This window comes from Amblyraja radiata, chromosome 12, assembly GCF_010909765.2.
Source record: "Amblyraja radiata isolate CabotCenter1 chromosome 12, sAmbRad1.1.pri, whole genome shotgun sequence".
In the NCBI taxonomy this organism is placed as follows: domain Eukaryota; kingdom Metazoa; phylum Chordata; class Chondrichthyes; order Rajiformes; family Rajidae; genus Amblyraja; species Amblyraja radiata.
In genome coordinates this window covers 56,681,804-56,704,703 of record NC_045967.1, presented here as the reverse complement: position 1 = coordinate 56,704,703, position 22,900 = coordinate 56,681,804, and the positions used below count along the sequence as shown (strand labels likewise).

The 22,900-nt window shown below is 43.1% G+C and overlaps 1 pseudogene; it reads right to left on the bottom strand.

Moving 5' to 3' along the window:
- Positions 1–10,963: 10,963 nt before the first annotated feature.
- Positions 10,964–22,900, bottom strand: part of LOC116979309 — a 97,171-nt pseudogene continuing 85,234 nt past the window's right edge.

The following is a 22,900-nucleotide window of genomic DNA, read 5'->3' as shown; positions in this document are numbered from 1 at the left end:
ACTTATAGTTAAATTTTGGAAAAATGCTAATATACCAACATTTAAAATGTGGATCAGTAATATGCTGGACACAGCACATTTGGAAGAAATGAGACTCCTCCTAATAGACATACAAGACCTATTCTTAAGGAGTTGGTCCCCATTTATTGATTTCTTGGATTCATGTGGTGACATAGTATCATGAAAACCAACAGTTTCAGGTATTGGTGAAAGATGATTTAGAATATTTAAAATAAAACATCTCACTGTGGCAATGGAATAATTTCCCTCCTGCTTTCCTTCTTCACTTATTTCTTCTCTTTCACTTTTTCTTTATTGGTTTTTCACCCACACTCACTAATCTATTCTTCACTTTTCACAACCTCTTTTTCTTCTCTCCTTTCTCACTTCTCTCTTTAAAAAAAAAAAAGTGAAGTTGTACAGAGAATGTAATATGTTAACATCGTTTTTGTACCAATGCATTGTACTCACTTCTAATAAATAAAATATTTTTTTTTTTAAATCGTGAGATCAGCAGACTGGTCTTCTCGCCTGTCAGTCACCAAGAACGTAACGCCCCTTCCGGCACCCGCTGTCAATCACCGGGATGAAGAGAATAAAGCCATAGACGTCAGAGGGCAGGGTGGTTTTCAGGCCGGAGGTCTGTGACCAGTAGTGTTTCATGGGATTTTATGATATGACCCCTGTTGTTTGTGATATTTACAAATTACTTGGAAGAAATCGAGAAGAGTGGGAACCAAAAGTCGTAGGTCAGAAACAGGAAAGAGTGATGGAAATGACCTGCAAGTCTTTAAGTAAGGATAGGCAGGGAGTGATGAAGTAATATGATGACGTTGGTGGGCTGAAGTGTGTTTATTTCAGTGTAAGGAGTATTGTGGGGAAAGCAGATGAACTTTGAACCTGTATCAGTGCTTGGGACTACGATGTTGCGGCCATTGTGGAAATGTAGTTTTGACAGAGGACCCAAAAGGCAGCTCAAAGTGTTTCAATGCTTCAGACATGATCGAGAGGGAGGCAATGAGGTGGAGGAGTTGAACTACTAATCTGGTGGCAGCATTCAGAGAGGAAATATTGAAGGGTTCATCCACTGAGTGATGTAGAGCTTAGAATTAAGAAAGGTGCAAGTACCCTAATAGGATTGTTCCATGGGGCCCCCAATACCAAATGGGAGACAGATGAACAGATGTGTAAGTAGATTACTAACATATTTCAGAGCAACAGGGTTGTCATAGTGTGTAGGCACTAACCTCCTGCAGTTTCCCAGCATCACTCTGGGAAATTTGCTCACTGATGCTGCTCCCATTGGTATCAGCACACGTTCACTGCCTCTGGTTAAACTGAAGGTTGGGCTAGCATTTCTGGAGGTAGAGCTTGCTGTTTTCAGTGGGAGCGGCCTGGCCCATCATGAACCAGTTTGCAGACCAAGCTGCAGCTGTGGGGAATCGAAGCACTGAGCATGGATCATTCATTATCGAGATCCTTGCTGTGTTTCAGCCAATCCAATGTCATTTAACATTTTGTTTCACAAGAAGCAATCTTAACATCTCTTATGGACCAGTACCCCAAGTATCTGCAGTCAAAACGCCTTCTGATGACGATTAGTGCTTGCTTCGTGCTATTTCACCTCGGCCTTGTGTATGTATCACAGGTACGTTGCCCTGTAATAGTTTGTTACGTGTCCATGTGTGATAGCTGGAGGGAGCTATAATGTGGAGGGAATATCACAGATATGGGGAAATGCAGAATGCAAGTGTGAGCAATTTTGGGCACCATATATGGAGGAAGGATGTGCTGGCTCTGGAGAGGGTCCAGAGGAGGTTTACAAGAATGATCCCAGGAATGAGTAGGTTAATCTATGATGAGTGTTTGTCGGCACTGGGCCTGCACACACTGGAATTCAGAAGAATGAGGGGGAACCTCATTGAAACATACAGAATAGTGAAAAGGCTTGGATAGAGTGGATGTGGAGAGGATGTTTCCACTAGTACAAGAGTCTGGGAATAGAGGTCATAACCTTAGAATTAAAGGACGTTATTTTAGGAAGGATATGAGGAGAAATTTCTTTAGTCAGAATCTATGGAATTCTTTGCCTCAGAAGGCTGTGGAGGCCATCAGGGATATTTTTAAGACAGAGATAGATAGATTCTTGATTAGTACAGGTGTCAGAGGTTATGGGGAGAAGGCAGGAGAATGGGGTTAGGAGAGATAGATCAGCCGTGATTGAATGGTGGAGTAGACTTTTTGGGCCAAATGGCCTAATTCTACTCATATCACTAATGACCTTATGACTTAAGACCAACAACAAAACTAACATTTTGGGGTTGACGAGAAGCAGGGTGGGTCAAACGAGAGCTGATGAAGCTCTAACATCAAGATCTCCCAGTGAGTTAGAGGACTTAATTGTACGGTAGCTGGTTATAGACAAAGCAGTTTTTAAAAGGAGGAATTGCAGTGTGTCGTCTCCGCGCTGGCTTTGAGCCTGGGCCGCCACTGCTCCAGACCGGTGTCCCGTCAGTCCAGGGTCACCCCGAACATCTCCGGCCGCCCCCGGACAGGGATGGGACACTAGGGAGGGGACGGGGATGGTCCAGTAGCAATTCAACAGCACTTGCAGCGCCGGAGACCCGGGTTCGATCCTGACTATGGATGAAACGTAGGTCTGTATACATGCAGCTGCACAGCTGCCGATAATGTTGATCGCAAGTGACCTTTGACAAATTCTATGATTCCTTGCGTTTACCGAATACCAAACTCGTTTATTGACATGAAGAAATGAGCAACATGCCCAGTGCCATTTTGGTTTCTTGTCCCAAATTGTCCTTGAGAAGATAATGGTGAGCTCCTTTCCTGAACGATTGCAGTCTTTGAGGTATGGGTACACCCGTAACAATGTTAGGGAGGGGGCTCCAAGATTTTAACCCAACAAAAGTGAAGGGGTGACAATATATTTCCACCTCCCAGACAGACCACTCCCTCTGAAACTCCTTGGTTCACTCATTCATTCCCACTCATACCACGCTCTCCCCAGGTACATTCCGTGCAGCAGATGAGATGTAACACTTGTCCTTATACCTCCTCCCTCATCATCCAGGAACCCCAGTAAACCATCCAGGTGAGTCAGAGGTTCTTATGCAGCTCTTCTAACCTCTTCTGCTGCATCCTGTGTTCCCGATGTGGCCTCCTGTACATCTGTAAGACTGGATAGACTTGGTTTATACTCTCTAGTATTTAGGAGATTGAGAGGGGATCTTATAGAAACTTATAAAATTCTTAAGGGGTTGGACAGGCTAGATGCAGGAAGATTGCTCCCGATGTTGGGGAAGTCCAGGACTAGGGGTCACAGCTTAAGGATAAGGGGGAAATCCTTTAAAACTGAGATGAGAAGAACTTTTTTCACACAGAGAGTGGTGAATCTCTGGAACTCTCTGCCACAGAGGGTAGTCGAGGCCAGTTCATTGGCTATATTTAAGAGGGAGTTAGATGTGGCCCTTGTGGCTAAGGGGATCAGAGGGTATGGAGAGAAGGCAGGTACGAGATACTGAGTTGGATGATCAGCCATGATCATATTGAATGGCGGTGCAGGCTCGAAGGGCCGAATGGCCTACTCCTGCACCTAAGTTCTATGTTTCTATGTTTCTATGTAGGACCAAGCCTAGACTCGGCGACTGGATCATACCTGAAGGCAAAGATTTGCCCAGAGCCACGATCCTATTTGGTTCTGTCGGAAGGAGATCTTTATGGACGTAACCGGAGACATATCCTGCCGATGAATGAACCAGTGCCATCACAGCAAGTCCTATATGACGACCCAGATGACGTGTTGTGGACAGAAGATGGAAATGCTTGTTTAAACGATGGACATGTAACAATAGACTGTGAGCAGTTCCGGGATCAGGAGTTTGTCTCTACACCAGTGAAAGAACAGCCAGTGGGGCTGGTGCCAATGGTGAAATCTCCTGTACGGCCGGTCGAGAAGTCCCCCGTGAAACCTGTGCCAGTTGAGTATCGCCTGTGAAGAAGCTCCCTGCGAGGGTTGTATGAGTAGCGGTTTTCCCTGCAAACTGTGCCACCGAGGGGCCGTACTGGACGCGTACGGGACGGGTCTGCAAACCGAATCCCTGATACAAGGACTATGTCTAGATGCACTCTTTGGACTCTGATATTACTTTCTCATACTTTACATTGCATCCTCCTCCGCTTTGCTGTAGTTTGTAGTTAATTTTTACATATATATATATATGATTTTGCATGCTTAGTATTTAGCTTCTGAGGCAAAAGCCTAAGAAGGAGGATGTAGATCAATCACTATAGCTGATTTGATCCATGTCTGGTTTTACTATTGCCAACCCAATCCATAATCCAAGCCGGGTGTCCACTATGCCATCTGGTGGTATGCGATTAGCTAAGACCTCAGTTTTAATCTACGATGCTGTTCCTTGCAGATGCCAATGCCATGGTCTCTGCATGTATTCTTAGTAAAGTACCTTTTATGAAGTTAAACGACTTATGGGCTTGTCCCACATGTCGCAGGGTGACGCCTGTATGGTCGTGAGTAGTTTCCCAAAGAGTCGTACTTTTTTTCTGGTCACCGCTGGATTTTCAACATGTTGAAATTTTTCGGCAACCTGCTGCGACTATGACGGGTGCCAGCAAGTCGCCGAAAAAAATGGCCTAAGTGGGACAGGCCCTTTACAATCAGAGATCCTGGTTCGATCCTGACTACGAGTGCTGTCTGTACAGAGTTTATACGTTCTCACCTTGACCTGCATGGGTTTTCTTTGGGACTCCAGTTTCCACCAACATTCCAAAGACGTACTGTGCATGTTTGTAGGTTAATTGGCTTGGTATAATTGTAAATTGTCCCTGGTGTGTGTGGAGGACAATGTAAGTGTGCGGGGATCACTGGTCAACGTGGACTCGGTGAGCCGAAGGGCCTGTTTCCACACTGTATCTCTAAACTAAACTAAACAACCTGAGCTTCAGTGAGCAGGTTTTTTCTAAGCAAGTATCGCTTCATAGCATGACCAATTATCTCTTCCATCACTTTGCTGATAGAATGTGAACTAGTGTGGTGGTAATTGGCCCATTTTGATATGTCTAATTTTCCATTTAACTTTAAGCTGGAATTTACTGGATGCATTTAATCGATTATTTCTGCATTGGATGGACTCGTTACAGTCGCTCTGCTGGAACTCATCGGTCTAAGCTGGATTTATGGTATGTGCAACATAAAAAGCATTGAAACAAATCAAATCATTAACTAGTAAGGTATTTGTGGATCTTCAGAAGAAGCAAAACAGCTCAAGCAGGTGATGCCATCAAGAACTTTCCATACTTAAAGATGTTTGGTAATGAAGAAACTCTTTAAAGTTCTTTTCCCACATGGTTCCTGAGACCAATATGTTCATTAGTTCATAAATCATAGGAGCAGAAATAGGCCATTCGGCCCATCAAGTCTACTCCACCATTCAATCATGGCTGATCTATCTTTCCCTCACAACCTAATTTCCCTGCTTCTCCCCATAACCCTTCCCACCCATACTAATCACTAATCTGTTAATCTCCGCCTTGAAAATACCCACTGACGTGGCCTCCACAGCTATCTTTGGCAATGAATTCTTCAGATTCACCACCCTCTGATTAAAGAAATTCCTCCTCATCTCCTTTCAAAAGGTACATCCTTTTATTCTGAGGCAGAGCCCTCTGCTCCTAGATTATCCCACCAGTAAAAACATCCTCTCCACATCCACTCCAGCCAACCCTTTCATTATTTGGTAAGCTTTAATTAGGTCCTCCTCATCCCTCTAAACTCTAGCGTGTACAGGCCATGTGGCGTCTAACGCTCATAATAACATATTAACCCAATCATTCCTGGGATCATTCTCGTAAACCTCCTCTGGACCCTCTCCAATGCCATCACATCTTTTCTCAAATATGAGGTCCAATACAACGCACCATACTCCTAATGTGGTCTGACCAGTGCCTTATAAAGCCTCAGCAGTACATACCTGTTTTAATATTATAGTCTTCTCGAAATAAATGCTACCATTGCATTTGCCTTCCTTACTGTGGATTCAACTTACTAATTAACATCTTGGTCCTGCACCAGCACTCCCAAGTGCCTTTGCACCTTCCATTTCTGAATTATCTTCCCATTTGGAAAGTAGTTTATGCCTTTATTCCTACTACCAAAATGCATGACTCAACACTTTGCTATGTTGTATTCCATCTGCCACTTTTTTGCCAACTCTCCCAACCTGTCCTAGTCCTTCTGCAGAGTTCCTATTTTCTCTGTCCCTCCATATGTGACAGGGAAATAATCATAGTCATGGGGATGCAAGGAACTGAAGATGCTGGTTTACAAAAAAGACACGAAGTGCTGGAGTAACTCAGCAGGTCAGGCAGTGTCTCAACATGGATAGGTGGTGTTTTGGGTTGGAACCCTTTTTCAATAGTCCTGAAACGTCGCCTATTAAGTATAGGAGCAAGTATAGGAGCAAAGAGGTCCTTCTGCAGTTGTACAGGGCCCTGGCGAGACCCACATCTGGAGTATTGTATGCAGTTTTAGTCTCCTAATTTGAGGAAGGTCATTCTTGCTAATGAGGGAGTGCAGCGTAGGTTCACGAGGTTAATGCCTGGGATGGCGGGACTGTCATATGATGAAAGAATGATGAAATTCACTGGAATTTAGAAGGATAAGATGGGATCTTATAGAAACATATAAAATTGTTAAGGGATTGGACACGCTAGATGCTGGAAACATGTTCCCGATGTTGGGGGAGTCCAGAACCAGGGGCCACAGTTTAAGAATAAGGAGTAAGCCATTTAGAACGGAGACGAGGAAACACTTTTTCTCACAGAGAGTGGTGAGTCTGTGGAATTCTCTGCCTCAGAGGGCAGGGGATGCATTCAAAAGAGAATTAGATAGAGCTCTTAGGGCGAGCGGAATCAAGGAATATGGGGAGAAGGCAGGAACGGGTACTGATTGTGGATGATCAGCTATGTTCACATTGAATGGCAGTGCTGGTTCGAAGGGCCAAATGGCCTCCTCCTGCACTTATTGCCTATGTATATATGTATCCTGTGATAAATATGCAATTTGCAAATAAGCTGCCGTGAATGGAATGAAGTAAATCCTGTTCTGGGATATTCCTGCTTGTAAGTTAATGTTGGAAAAATATAATGTATGAACCGTGTCACTTTTCTATTTGCAGAAACTTGCAGGTCAGCTCTTGATTGGGGTCCATACTTGGAACAGCACAGAGGGGAAAGATACCGACACAAGCGCAATCCCGCTGGTGCCCCGGACATTATGGAACCTCTTACTGACCCTGAAGTTTGAACTACTGGGTGAAGATCTGTGGTTCTTCTGATGCTCTCACTGTAGCTGTTAGTCACAATGGCCAGCAACTCACTGGAACACATGGATACCAGTCTTGAGTGGGCTGGGTCCAGGGGAAATTTCAACTGAAGCATTGGTTCACTATGTTTGATTCAATTCTCTTAAAGTACACAATGATATTTTGTTGGCATTTTCTTGTACCTGTACAATTCATCTTGCCTGAGTTATTTGGATTGTGCAAAGTCCCCTGATATTAAGCATTCAATAATAACTTTAGCATTTTCCTGTGCCAAATGCCGTTAACATTTTTGATTTTTGTGTCTCTCCATATCTGGATAAAGGAGTTACATTTACTAATCTCTAATCTTATGGACGAAGGGTTTCGGCCCGAAACGTTGCCTATTTCCTTTGCTCCATAGATGCTGCTGCACCCGCTGAGTTACTCCAGCATTTTTGTATACCTTCTAATCTTATGGATCCTTCTTCAAATCGAGTGAACTGCAGTGTATTAAAACCAATTGTTAACCAGCTCAATGGCCACCTCTACTTCCTCCCTTGGACTTGTAAACTTGTCATGATTCACCTCTAACCCACTGCATTCATTGGAGTTTATCTTTGGAACTGGTGCACTACAATACTGAGAATCTCTGTATCTTCTCTTGTATCAACCTCTTGTACTTGAGTTTGACTTAATTGTATTTATGTATAGTATTGTCTGATGTGATTGGATAGCATGCAAAACCAAGTTTTTCTTTGTAACACGGCACATGTGACAATAATAAACCTAAACTTAAACATCATATGATGAATTTTGACATATATCTGTCAGTAATAATGCCACGGATGGATGTATTTCAAATTTCTGCCACCTTGCCTGGAACTAGAACTTTCTGTACCATTGGAAATGGACACATCTACTCCAGTCATAAAAATACTACAAATGAAAAGAATGGTAAAAAATATTTGAAACCAATAAATGATGTAAACACAACTGAATACCACTGGTCACCGACCTCTCGTCATCATAACACTCTTGCACCATTTCCCCCTGTCTTCTATAACTCAGGCGGTTTTGTATCCAAATGACCAAGTCACCATAAATCCAATGCATCTTAATCTTCTGCATCAGCCTACCATGAGGGTTAGTATTATCAAACACTTTAGCAAACCCATGTGGATAACATCTAGCTGCACTATCCTCATCAGTTCGTAAAACATGTCCTTCCATGGATAAAGCCATGCTGACTGTCCCTAATTCTGCCGAATGCAAGTACCATACTCTGCCGAATGCAAGTAAATCTTAACCCTTATACGCACAAAAAACCTTCAGATTTTCTTTAATCTGACATGTCTTTTACTTGTACACCATCAGCATGGAGCAAAGTTTACCAAACCTGTACAATGTCTTCTGGCTCTGGTTCCAAGACTACATTGTTGACTTCAGTCTTTGCCAGGTAGCCTCAGCTGATATTGCAACTACTGAAATTACACACTGGAAATCACAGTATATTTGGCACTGGTTGGATTTTATTTATAAATTCAATTTTAATTAGCATTCATAAGTGAATTTTTGCCATATTTTTGACCGGAGCTTTTGCGGACATTTTCAACCTCTCGTTATTAATGTCCAAGGTTTCGACCTACTTTATAGGGACATCAATAATACCAATGCCCATCATTGGTGATGAGTGCTTTGAGAGTTTTATTATCGTGCATATCAACTATCACCTTATCAAGGATCTGGACCCACTAGAAAGAACAATGAGGTCCCCAGCGTGGGGGGGGTGGGGGGAGGGAGGGGGGGGGGGGGGGGGGGGGGGGGGAGAGAACAAAGAGGGACTAGGTTGGGGGGAGAAGGAAGAGGAACTATATTTAATGCTTTTGTAACTTTGTCAGTGTCCTTTACGTGGCATCTCTTGCATATCTGTACTGTATGCAAACAAAGAAACAAAGGATCTCACTGTACATGACAAAGTATCAATCAATCAATTTGCCTATCACTACAATACGTCAACCAGGAATGCGATCTCACTGGCTCCCCACTCTGCACTGGACCACTTGGACAATAAGAGCATGTAAGCCAAGTTGTTCATTGACCATAGCTCAACACCAACATCCCCTCCAAACTTATCAAACTCACGGAACTGGGTCTCTGGTATCCCTAGGCAACTGGATCCTCGACTTCCTCATCGGCAGACCTCAATCAGTACAAATTGGCAACAACACTTCCTCTTTGATAACTATCACCATGAGGGTACCTTGTGGCTGTGTGCTCAGTCCCCTGACCATGCACTCTACACCCATAACTATGTGACAAATATGTTGGTTCAAGATCCAATGACATATTGAATTTTGCTAACGACACTACTGTTGGTCGAATAATGAGTAACGATGAGTTGGAGTCTAGGAGTGAGATTGAAAAACTGATTGTATTGTGCCAGGACAACAACCTTGCTCACAGCATCAGCAAGACCAAGGAGTTGATTGTTGACTTTGGAAGGGGAAAACTGAGGAAAACCTGTCTTTATTGATGGGTTGGCGGCGGAGAGAGTCAACAACCCTGAAGTTATTGGAGGTGTATATCTCTGAGCCAAGCACAATGATGCAATCAGAAAGAACATTCAATAATGCTACTTATACTTCCTTAGAAGATTGAGGAGATTTGGCATATCAATGAATACTCTCTTGAACGTCTACAGAAGTATGGCAGAGAGCATATAAACTGGCTGCATCACGGCCTGGGCTGCAGCTATTTACCACATACATTAATGATTTAGATGAAGGAATTAAAAGTAACATTAACAAATTTGCAGATAACACAAAGCTGAGTGGTAGTGTGGACTGAGAAGAGGTTCCTATGAGGATACAGAGTGATTTGGACAGGTTGGGTGAGTGGGCAGATGCATGGCAGATGCAGTTTAATGTGGATAAATGTGAGATTATCCACTTTGTTGGCAAGAACGGGAAGGCAGATTATTATCTGAATGCTGTCAGGTTAGGAAAAGGGGAAGTACAACAAGACCTGGGTGTCCTTGTACATCAGTCACTGAAAGTAAGCATGTGGGTACAGCAGGCAGTGAAGAAAGCTAAAGACATGTTGGCTTTCATAACAAGAAGAGTTGAGTATACGAGCAAAGAGGCCTTGGTTGTAGTTCTGCAGGCCACTTCTGCAGTTGTACAGGGCCCTGGTGAGAGCAGACCTGGAGTATTGTGTGCAGTTTCGGACTCCTAATTTGAGGAAGGACATTCTTGCTATTGAGGGAGTGCAGTATAGGTTCACAAGGTTAATTCCCGGGATGGCGGGACTGTCATATGATGAAAGAATGGAACGACTGGGCTTGTATTCACTGGAATTTAGAAGGATGAGCGGGTATCTTGTTGAAATATAAAATTATTAAGGGATTGGCCACGCTAGATGCAGGAAACATGTTCCAGATGTTGGGGGATCACAGGGATCACAGTTTAAGAATAAAGGGTATGCCATTTAGAACTGAGGTGATGAAATACTTTTTTACACAGAGAGTTGTGAATTTGTGGAATTCTCTGCCTCAGTGGGACGTTTCCAGTCAAGACCCATCTTCGGCCATTAATTACAAATTAAACCAAAATGTTTTTGTACGTTTACATTTCAGTAAGATGTTGCTCATTATTGAGAGCTTCTGCTGAATTAGATCTCTTTTGGTATCTCCCCTCTCTGTGCTGCTTCAGGAATGGACCCCAATCGGGGGCTGATCTGCAAGCAGCAGAAATTTTCTGTGTAAACAAAAGTGAAGAATTTCACACTTTCTGTTCAACATTTTTTTCACCTCTAACTTCCAGCTGAGAAACAACAATCCTAATTCGATACATCTGGAGTTTCCTAATATGAAAAAAAATATTGGTCTAAACAATGAGGGGAATAGATGGGGTAAATGCACAGAGTCTTTTACCCAGAGTAGGAGAATCAAAACCCAGAGTATATAGGTTTAAGCTAAGGGGAATAAGATTTAATATGCACCAGAACTACAACTTTTCACTCAGAGGGTGGTGGGTATACAGAATAAGCTGCAAGAAGAGGTAGTTGAGGCAGGGACTATGACAGCATTTAAAATACCCTGTTGCCAAAGACCCTGGTGACAAAAGCAAAATATCTTTGAGGAGTGAAACAAAAACAAAAATCAAAAATCAAAAGTTTGAAAAATTCAGCAGATCAGGATTTATCTTTATGTGTCCATGCCCTGTCACTAGAACTCCGATTTTTTCTTTGGGATATTCCGATTGTATATCGTCACAGGGGGTATGCTCCATGCAATTTATCCGGCAGTTTACTGACATAAAGCAATGTAAAATAACTCCAAGGTTACAAGATAGGCTGAATTCCCAGAAAAAAGATTGTATGGGGCGGCACGGTGGCATAGTGGTAGAGTTGCTGCCTAACAGCGCCAGAGACCTGGGCACGATCCTGACTACGGGTGCTGCCTATACCGAGATGTACGTTCTTCCTGTGACCATGTGGGTTTTCTCCGGGATCTCTGATTTCCTCCCACACTCGAAGAAATGCAGGTTTGTCGGTTAATTGGCTTCGATAAAATTGTAAATTGTTCCTAGTGTGTAGGATAGTGTTGGTGTTCTGGGATCGCTGGTCGGCGAGGACTCAGTGGGCCGAATCTGTATCTCTAAACTAAACTAAACTAAAAAAAATGATTAAAAATGAGTTAATGCTATTCTGTACTATTTCTGATCATCTTTACTGAAGCTGTAATGAGAATTGGGAGACTGTCAGAAATTCTTTTACTTCCACTTTCAAAGATATCTGGAGTAACTCAGCAGGTCAGGCAGCATCACTGGAGAACATGGGTGGGTGATGTTTCAGGTCGCGACCCTACTTCAGACTGATTGTAATTGAGGGTGGGGAGAAACCTGGAAGAAAGGTAGGGGTAGAACAGAGCCTGGTAAGTAATAAGTAGAGGCAGATGAGGGGGTTTGGTTGGCAGGTAGGTGGACAAAGGCCAGAGATGGGAAGAAGACAAAAAGCAGTGATAAGGAGATAAGGAGATAAGGGGCATAAAATATGAAGTCAGACCAAGGGATATAGGGGTAGTGGTAGGGAAATGGGAAAGTGTTGTTGTTGATTAGCTACCTAAAATTGGATAATTTAATGTTAATTCCATTCGGTTGTAAGGTTTCCTTACCTGGTACAAAGTGGAGCCCTCAGCCTGGGTGATTTTCACAATGGCCACAATGGGGATCCATGCAATGGAGAGGATTGCCAAACACCAGCCAAATAATATTGCCCAGACAGGGTACTCAACAGATCCATATGTTGGTGGGGCAAAAGTTGCTAAAGACCATATTAAGGTTACCTACACAAAATGATTAGTCAAAACAGGAATATGGACAAAATTAGATATATTCTATAACTTATTTAAAGCATTTACTTACGGCCAGTACACATGGACTGACAAGCCGCCAACACACTCTCCACCACAGCCAGAAGAGCCAGTTCTTTTCCCCAATCATCATCTCAATGTCTTTGATGAATCTGTTTGTGCCTGTGGACAGTAGGAAAGCATTTCATCAGTTTCCTAGGTAGACAAAAATGCTGGAGAAACTCAGCAGGTGAGGCAGCATCTATGGAGCGAAGGAATAGGCGACGTTTCGGGTCTCGATCCGCTGAGTTTCTCCAGCATTTTTGTCTACCTTTGGTTTTTCCAGCATCTGCAGTTCTTTCTTAAACATCAATTTCCTGATATTCAGAGCTGTTTGTTTCCTATAGAACCTCAGCTTGGTAATTGTCTTTTGAACTCAATCTCTGAGTTCAACACAAAACTATGTGGTGGCTTAAACATGCAAAGATTCATAAAATTCCTTGGCAAGTTATTAATAATTAGCAAACACCACAAATAAAATGATAGGAATACAATTAGAAATAACACTCAATAAACCAAAGATTACAAAAATGAACAAACTACAAAATATCAGCATTATCACTGAGTACTCCAACAAGATTTTGCAGTTCAAAATCCATAACTGTAACTTAAAATTACATGCAACTCTGATCTGAACACAGTTCACTCCCAATAATCTCGCCACTTTACGTGCACAGTGCTGGAGTAACTTAGCGCCTTCCATCAACTCCGTACACTGTGTTCCACACTGTCTGCCATGCGCAGGCACCAGCAGGTCCTCACTCAATCAGTCCTGCAGCTTTGGGCTTCACACACCCAGACCTGCAATGAACCCCAACTTCATTTTATCACTATGTATTCCTACAGTACGTGCAGAGAATAGAACTCTTCGTGAAAATAAGACAGAGTTGTGTCTCAAAAGCTCAGAGACATTCTGGCAGGAAAGGCTGATATATCCAACGTGCTGGGGTGGATAAGTCTGATTATTATGGATTATTATGGATGAGGATAGGTTATCTAAGTGATCCCTCTTTCCTTAGCAGAAGAACATTCAATGGATTCCACCTGCTGTCCACTGTACCACCTGCATTGAAAACAGCTGATCAACTCAGGAGAGGGTGTTGGACAAATGTCACATGTCCTTCCAAATGGAGGCCATTCAGCCCATCAAGATTATGCGGCTCAGCTCATTGAGTGATTCCAATTCCCACTAATTTCACCAATATCTCATTTACTCTACATTTCCTGAAAATATATCGCGCACCTATAGTTGGGGCTTTTACTGTGGACAACTAACCTACCAACTTGACCGTCTTTGGGAATGTAAGGGAACCAGAGCATGCAGAAGAAATTGATTCAGTCAGAATGAGAATGTGCAAACTCTCCCCAGCACCAAAGGTTAGGATTAAACATGCAGCATTGGAGCTGTGAGCTAGCAGATTTATTAGCTGTACCACTCCGTTGCCCTATCTAGAATTACATTGGAAACTACCCATATGAAATTCCAATTGTTTTAACCATCACACTTTACCTTCGATGGCTTTCCTCTTGCACATACCATAGATCCAGCTTATACTCAAGAGTTCCAGCAAGGCTATTCCAATCAGGCCCCATCCATCGCAGAAGTGATCAATTAAATTTATCCAGTAGATCCCAGTCTAAAATTAAATATGATCACAAAATAAAATTACATTAAAACCACTAACATTAAAACATGGGATGACACTTGATCCATAAAATGACCCTGCATCTATCAACACCAGTCTCTGTCTCGCAACTCCATCCCTTCCACCTGCCTTGCCCCTCACCCCTCACTATACCTACAGTAGGTTCACCAAATATCAACCCCTGCCTCACCCCTCCTCCTCTCCCCTTCATACTAATCACAGCACAGTTGCACAATTAGTAGAGCTGCTGCCTCTAAACACATGAGACCTGGGTTTGATCGTGACCTCGGTTGCCGTCTGTGTGGAATTTGCACATTCTCTTGGTGACTACATGGGTTTCCTTCAGTGCTCCGGTTTCCTCCACATCCCAAAGATGTGTGATTTTCGAGGTTAATTCGCTTCTATAAATTGCTCCTGAGAACGTGGGATAAGATAGAACTTGTGTGAATGGATGATCGATGGTCAGTATGAACTTGGTGGGCCAAAGGGCCTGTTTCCATGCTGTATTTCTAAACTATCCTCTTTCTAGTCTTGTCCTGTTTCACTGCAGCCAGGCATTGGGTAGAGTGCTACTTGAGTTTACTCTCAGCAATGACCCATCGTATATTCCACTCTGCCTACCATTGCTGCCATTAACATTAAACAACATGACCCTCCTCTGCTGTCAGACTAAAGTAGTAACTCTAGTCAGCATCATTCATCTCTGAAGTCTTGCTTCAGTCCATAGAGGACGAATGCAGTTGCAGCCTCAAGGAGCAGCTGGACAATTGCTTCTGGTCAAGGCAGAGTAAATATCAAGAGTCAAGAACATTTTATAGTCAGATGTACCAAAAACAGAACAATTAAATTATTATTTGCAGCAGAACAGGCAGGTAAACTCTTTACTATTCAATAACTGTTCAGGTCATAATGTAAACTTCAGAGATCATCTCTGAAGATCATTCCTGGTCCGCGAACACTAATGCAATTATCAAGAAAGCACATCAGCGCCTCTACTTCCTGAGAAGATTACAGAGAGTCGGTTTGTCAAGGAGGATTCTCTCTAACTTCTACAGGTGCATAGTAGAGAGCATGCTGACCGGTTGCATCGTGGCTTGGTTCGGCAACCTGAGCGCCCTGGAGAGGAAAAGACTACAAAAAGTAGTAAACACTGCCCAGTCCATCATCAGCTCTGACCTTCCTTCCATCGAGAGGATTTATCGCAGTCGCTGCCTTAAAAAGGCTGGCAGTATCATCAAAGACCCACACCATCCTGGCCACACACTCACCTCCCTGCTACCTTCAGGTAGAAGGTACAGGAGCCTGAAGACTGCAACAACCAGGTTCAGGAATAGCTACTTCCCCACAGCCATCAGGCTATTAAGCATGGCTCGGACAAAACTCTGATCATTAATAACCCATTATCTGTTATTTGCACTTTATCAGTCTATTTATTCATGTATGTATATATTTATACAATGGTATATGGACACACTTATCTGTTTTGTAGTCAATGCCTACTATGTTCTGTGTGCTGAAGCAAAGCAAGAATTTCATTGTCCTATCAGGGACACATGACAATAAACGAACTTGAACTTGAACTACCACTACCTGTGAAAAGAAAGCAAACTCTCACCTGTGTTATGTACAAAAAGCCAAGGAGATAAAATAGCAAGCAAATGGCTATTGTTAGATACAAGCGTTTTGACCGTGGAAACTTTGGGATCTGGTCCAGTAGGCTGGTGACAACCGTTTCTGTTAAAAAGGAAGTTAAATCAGATTAGTTATTAATTCATTACATATCCAATCGTAAAGCCCACAGTTGGATTAGCTTCTGTAGTTCTGGTTGCTCTACCATGCGCAGGAGAGTCTGCACGTGAGATGAACATCAGAAATAAAGTAGCAATAAAAACAGAATATGCTGGAAATATCCTTCAGATTAGGTAAATTTGGACATCTGAGATTTACTCATTTTTTAGGGAACAGGGGTTCCTCCATTCCATCATAGATGAGGCCCTCATAACAGTCTTCTCGGTATCCCGCAGCTCCACTCTTGCTCCCCCTCCCCTCCAGTCGCAACAGGGTCAGAGTCCCCCTAGTTTCACTGCATGTGATGTGATCATTTCACTGCATGTGATGCGCATGTGACAAATTAAATTGACTTTGACTTTGACTTTAGTCCTCACCTTTCACCCCTTCAGCCGTTGCATATAGCACATAATCCACCAACAATTTCGCCACCTCCAGCAGGATTCCACCACTAGCCACATTTCCCTCTCTCCGCCGCAACTCCCTGGTTAACCCATCCCTTCCCACCCAAACCACCCCCTCCTCAGGTACTTTCCCTTGCTGCCGTAAGAGATTCAACGCCCATCCCTATGCTTCGTCTATCGACTCCAGCCAAGGACCTCGACAGTCCTTTCAGGTGAGGCAGAGGTTCACTTATGGAAAGGGTGACGTTTCGGGTTGAGATCCTTCTTCAGATAAGAGACCCTTCTTTCCTACACATAATGATCTATTCTACATTTTCCTGGATCCTCGGCCCCTTTGATGTCCCGGTTTCACACCTTACATAGAAACATAGAAACATAGAAATTAGGTGCAGGAGTAGGCCATTCGGCCCTTCGAGCCTGCACCGCCATTCAATATGATCATGGCTGATCATCCAACTCAGTATCCCGTTCCTGCCTTCTCTCCATACCCTCTGATCCCTTTAGCCACAAGGGCCACTGTATCTCTGTGCCCCTCTCCCTTGTCTCGCAGTCTGAAGAAGGGTCTCGACCTGAAACATCTCCCATTCCCCCTATCCAGAGATCCTGCCTGTCCCGCTGAGTTACTCCAGCATTTTGTGTCTATCTTAGGTAAGTTTGCAGGTCTGATGTTTTCATATCTGGGAAAGTGAGGCTGCAGGGGAGATAACCCAATATGTTGACTGGGTTGGAATGTCTCTGCAACAATGGAAGACTGTTTAGGAATAATTTATTAATTAATTCTATGGAGCAGAGGAGGTCCTGAGATTACCTGATTGAATATACTACATGATGAAAGGTGGATGTGAGAAACACAGACAAAGTCCAATGTCCGCATTGGGGTAGAGATGAATTGAATAGTACCTTACCTTACACTAAGAGGAGAAATTAGGATTGTATTCTGTGCAGTGTAGAGAATGAGATATGGATATTTGTAAGATATATCCAAGGAAATTGTGGGAAACCAGAAACCGTCTTTAAATATAGGAGAGTTCCTGGAAGACTGGAGGGTGGCAAATGTTGTGGCTCTATTCGAGAAGGGCTTCAGGGAAAACGCTGGGAACTATAGGCCAGTGAGTTTAACATCTGTAATTGGAAAGTTACTTGAGAGTATTCTGAGGGATAGGATATACATGCATTTAGACAGACAATGGCTGATTAGGGATAGTCAGCATGGGTTTGTACGTGGGAGGTTGTGTCTAAAAGACATGACCAAAAAGGTCAATGAGGCAGACCTGTAGACCAGCAAAGCATTCAATAAGGTTCTGCATTGTAGGCTGCTCTGGAAGGTTAGATTGCATAGGTTCCAAGGAGAAAGAGCTGGATGGATAGAATGGAAGGAAGCAGAGGGTGATTGTGGAATGTTGCTTCTCGGACTGGAGGCCTGTGACTAGTGGTGTGCCTCAGGGTTCGGTGCTGGGCCTGTTACTGTTTGTCATCTATATCAATGATTTGGATGAGGACATACATGGAAAGATGTGCAAGTTTGCAGATGATACAAAAGTGGGTGGTTTTGCAGATAGTGACAATGGTTGTGAAAAATTGCAGTAGGATCTTGATTGATTGGCCAGGTGGACTGAGGAATGGTTGATGGAATTTAATACAGGGAAATGTGAGGTTTTTCATTTTGGGAAGTCTAACATGGACAGGTCCTACACAGTGAATTGTAGGGCTCTGGGGAGTGTTATAGAGCAGAGGGATCTAGGAATGCAGGTGCATTATTCCTTGAAGGTGGAGTCACAGGTAGATAGGGTGGACAAAAAGGCGTTTGGCACATTCGCCTTCATCAGTCAGAGTACTGAGTATAGAAGTTGGGAGGTCATGTTGCAGTTGCGTAAGACATTGGCGAGACCACATTTATAGTATCATGTTTGGTTCTGGGCACCATGTTAAAGGAATGATGTTGTCAAGCTGGAACGGGTACAGAGAAGATTTACAAAGATGTTGCCAAGGCTAGAGGGTCTGAGTTGTAGGGAGAGGTTGAGTAGGCTGGAACTTTTCCATGGAGCACAGGAGGATAAGGGGTTATCTTATTGTGGTGTATAAAATCATGAGAGGAATAGATCGGGTAGGTCCACAGAGTCTTGCCCATAGTGGGTGAACCGAGGACCAGAGGACATAGGTTTAACGTGAAGGGGAAAAGATTTAATCGGAATCTGAGGGGGTAAGTTTTTCACACAAAATGTGTTGGGTGTATGGAACAAGTTACCAGAGGAGGTAGTTGAGGCAGGGACTATCCCAACCTTTAAGAAACAGTTAGACAGGTACATGGATAGGACCAGTTTGGATGGATAAGGGCCAAACTTGGGCAGGTGGAACTAGTGTAGCTGGGACATGTTAGCCGGTGTGGGCAAGTTGGGCCGAAGGGCCTGTTTCCACACTGTATCACTCTATGACTAGGGAAATAAGTGACTATTTCACATGAAGAGTCATTTGTTGTGGAATTTACCACAGGAATTATACATCTGATGTCAAGACTATGTCAATATCTAAGATCATTGGGTAGAACATTGAAGGTAAGGCAGAGATCAGAGAAGTTCATGGGATCAGGAAAAGAAGGTTAAATACCGGTCATGGGCTGAGTTTGGTTTAGCTTTGTGATACAGTGTGTGAAAACAATGCAGATTGAGAGATGCAGAGGTCAGGATCAATGGTGCTATGAGGTTTAAATTCATATTGTAATTTCAATCTTATATTGATCTAATGCTATTAATCTGACATTGGCGAAACCGGTCTTCTCTGTTGGACTTCAGAGACCAAGGTTCAATGCGGTGTGGCCATGGCCTTTTCTGGGTCTCGAAAGGAACCAGTGGAGAATAAAGAAAACAACTTTACTCCTATCTCCTGCAGATTGTTTCAGGGAGAGGAAACCTTCCAAATGATGATCCCAAGAAGAGCATTGATCTATAGTAGTGACAGTAAGTCCATGTCAACCATCTTTCTTGGAGAGTTAAAGGGAATACAGGTCCATTGACAAATGGCCATTGTTCAAATGATGCATAAGACATGGATTGGTATTCCCGATCAGAGGGAAATATATTATTTGAAGATATTTACCTATATTTGCAAACTGTGTGTCAAGTCCCAGAGTGATCAGCATGGTAAAAAACAAAATGGACCATAGAGGAGCCCACGGCAGCTGTGCAAGAGCCTCCGGGTAGGCGATGAAAACCAAACCGAAACCTGAATGGTAGATACAAATAATATATTGCAATTAAAGAATTTCATCGGAGGAGAACAGAAAAAGCTGGAAATGCTCAGCAGGTTAGGGTAAAGTTTCAGACTGCTAACTTGAGATTCTTCAAGTTTACCATTTTCCAGTTCTGCAGAAGGGGTTTTGAGCAACTAGTATTGGTGGATTTTCCCAGTGGTATACTGCCTAGCTGATGCCTTGGTGGAAGACATTTTGAACTGGGTTCACCAAAACAAAGAAAGTTTGCAGTAATAAAGGAAATAAAGGAGCAAAGAGGTCCTTCTGCAGTTGTACAGAGCCCTAGTGAGACCACACCCGATGTATTGTGTGCAGTTTTGGTCCCCTAATTTGAAGAAGGACATTCTTGCTATTGAGGGAATGCAGGGTAGGTTTACAAGGTTAATTCCCGGGATGGCGAGACTGTCATATGCTGAGAGAATGGAGCAGCTGGGCTTGTACACTCTGGAGTTTAGAAGGATGAGAGGGTATCTCATTGAAACATATAAGATTGTTAAGGGTTTGGACACACTAGAGGCAGGAAATATGTTCCCGACGTTGGGGGAGTGCGGAACCAGGGGCCACAGTATAAGAATAAGGAGTAAGCCATTTAGAATGGAGATGAGGAAACACCTTTTCTCACAGAGAGAGGTGAGTCTGTGCAATTCTGTGCCTCAGAGGGCGGTGGAGGCAGGTTCTCTGGATGCTTTCAAGAGAGAGCTAGATAGGGCTCATATAAATAGTGGAGTCAGGGGATATGGGGAGAAGATAGGAACGGGGTACCATATTGAATGGCGGTGCAGGCTCGAAGGGCCGAATGGCCTACTCCTGCACCTAATTTCTATGTTTCTATGTTTCTATGAGACGGCTGTTTCACTCATTTGAATCTTTTGAGGAGGTAATTCAGATGATTGATGAAGGCAGGGTGATGTTAACTATATGGACTTTAGTAAGGGATTTGACATGGTCCTGCATGGTAAACTGATCCAGATGTTAAGGCACAGGAGATTTAGGGCAAGCTGCCAAATTGGACTTATAATTGGCTTGATGATGTCGACAGACGGTGCTTCTCGGCGTGGAGATCTGTGACCAGTGGTGTAGTGCAGCGATTGGTGTGAGGACCTTTATTGTTTGTGATGTACATTAATGATTTGGATGTGAATGAAATACATGACTTCTTGACCCTTATACTCAATGCCTAAACTAATTAAGGCAAGCATATCATATGCCTTCTTTACCACTTTATTTACTTGTGTTGCTACTTTCAGGGAGCTGTGGACAAGAACCCTTAATCACTTTGTCTATCAATGCTGTTAAGGATCCAGCTATTAACTGTATACTTTACCTTTATATTTTACCTCCCAAAGTGCAACACCACACATTTGCACAAATTATACCAATTTGCCGCCCTTATCTGTAACTGATCTATATCCTGCTGTATCCTTTGACAGCCTACTTCACTGTCCTCAACTCCACCATTTTTAATTTCACCTGCAAATTTATTAATCTACCCATATTATCTCAGTGGATCCGTCCAGTATGTCCTCTCTGCTGTAACATTCTCTATGATGAGTGATGCAACTCCTCCACCTCTTTTACCTCCATCACATCTGAATATTTTAAACCCTGGAATGTTGAGCTGCCTGCCCTGTTCCTCGTTATCTCTTCTATAATGGCCACAACATTACAGTTCCAGACATTATAGACAATAGGTGCAGGAGTAGGCCATTCGGCCCTTCGAGCCAGCACCACCATTCAATGTGATCACGGCTGATCATCCACAATCAGTACCCCGTTCCTGCCTTCTCCCCATAGCCCTTAACTTTGCTATCTCTAAGAGCTCTATCTAACTCTCTCTGGAAAGCATCCAGAGAACCAGCCTCCACCGCCCTCTGAGGCAGAGAATTCCACACACTCACAACTCTCTGTGTGAAAAAGTTTTTCCTCATCTCAGTTCTAAATGGCTTACCACTTATTCTTAAACTATGGCCTCTGGTTCTGGACTCCCCCAAAATCGGGAACATGATTCCTGCCTCTAGTGTGTCCAAACCCTTAATAATCTTATATGTTTCAATAAGATCCCTTTGCATCCTAAATTCCACGGTATATAAGCCCAGCCGCTCCAATCTATCATCATATGACAGTCCCGCTATCCCGGGAATTAACCTCGAGAACCTATGCTACACTCCCTCAATAGCAAGAATGTCCTTCCTCATGTTTGGAGACCAAAACTGCACACAATACTCCAGGTGTGGTCTCACTAGGGCCCTGTACAACTGCAGGAGGACCACTTTGCTCCTATACTCAACTCCTCTTGTTATGAAGGCCAACATGCCATTCGCTTTCTTCACTGCCTGCTGAACCTGCATGCTTACTTTCAGTGACTGATGAAAAAGGACCCCCAGATCCCGTTGTACTGCCCCTTTTCCCAACTTGACACCATTTAGATAATAGAACCAGGCTCAACGCTCATCCACTTTACCCACAACACTCATAAAATCATAAGATCATAAATGATAGGAGTAGAATTAGACCATTCATAGAAACATAGAAACATGGAAAGTAGGTGCAGGAGCAGGCCATTCGGCCCTTCGAGGCAGCACCGCCATTCAATATGATCATGGCTGATCATCCAGAATCAGTTACCGTTCCTGCTTTTTCCCCATATGCCTTGTTTCCATTAGCCCGAAGAGCTATATCTACATTTCTCTTGAATACATCCAGTGAATTATTATTATTATTAAAGCTTTATTTCAGACACAGGTCCATATAACACATCAAACAGTATAAGGAGATACAAAAATACATAAATACATAAGCCTCCATAAATACATAAATACATAAGAATTAGCCTCCACTGCCTTCTGTGGCAGGGAATTCCACAGATTCACAACTCTCTGGGTGAAAACATTTTTCCTCATCTCAGTTCTAAATGGCCTACCCCTTATTCTAAAATTGGACCCCTGGTTCTGAACTCCCCCAACATGGGGAAGATTTTTCCTGCATCTAGCATATCCAATCCCAAAATAATTTTATATGTTTCTATGAGAACCCCTCTCATTCTTCTAAATTCCAGTGAATACAAG